Here is a 966-nt window from a genome sequence, read left to right as displayed (position 1 = left end):
CCAGCACCCCAAGTCCTTCTCCTCAGAGCATTTATATGTTGTTTAAGAGAGGTGCAGTCACTTTGGTATTAATGATCAGCGAGTCTAATACGTGTTACTACTTTAATCACTTGCTTTGTGCAAAGAAGCTTCTTTTCAAGAAATGTGTGTGATGATGTTCAATAACCTGCTTTGCCAAAGAGTTCGATGTTCTTCCTTTCACCTGAAGGCATTTGTTATATATATTTATTTTAATTTGTGCTTGGAATTCTTTTTAACACCCAGCATGAATATGTTGAGCCGGAAGTTTTGATATCAAATTATTGAATAGAATATTTTCATGGAAATAATATCATTTCTTTAGTGCAATAGGGATTTGTAATATATTCAGCAATAGCATATAGCACAGCACCTGATTTCTGCTGGCTCTGACATAAAGCAGTAGGACTCAGTCAATAAATAAAGATGTCCCATAGTACAGTGAGCAGCTGAGAGCTTTAGTGCTAAAATTGTTGTTTTATTCTTAATGTAAGAATCAAAATTGAATTCCCTTCAGGCTGGTAGTTATGCCAGGGGAGACTTGGCCCAGCAGATGAGCATTATATGTAAATATAAAAATTTACCTGAATATTACCTTCATTAAGAAACAATGAATTTCACTATTTAATGCCACATTTGCACATTATGAAATGAGATAATAAGGTTAATTTTTGAGAGCTTAATTTTGTTGGATAATTTTTAATTGGGTAATTATTAATATTTTTTTTTTCCTTTGAGTGGAATCTTGCAGGTTGACTATAAAACCACCTAGGAAACCTTCAGACTCGTTTTGCATAGTTAAATGAATGCAAATGTAGGAAAGTCCATAGTCTCATAGAACCATAGAATCATGGAATGGTTTGGGTTGGAAAGGACCTTCAAACTCATCCAGTTCCAACCCCCCTGCCAGCAGCAGGGACACCTTCCACTAGACCAGGTTGCTCAAAG

Source organism: Antrostomus carolinensis, unplaced genomic scaffold, assembly GCF_000700745.2.
Source record: "Antrostomus carolinensis isolate BGI_N321 unplaced genomic scaffold, ASM70074v2 scaffold29397, whole genome shotgun sequence".
NCBI lineage: Eukaryota > Metazoa > Chordata > Aves > Caprimulgiformes > Caprimulgidae > Antrostomus > Antrostomus carolinensis.
The sequence above is the reverse complement of the archived record's forward strand: the minus strand, read 5'-3'. Positions refer to the sequence as shown.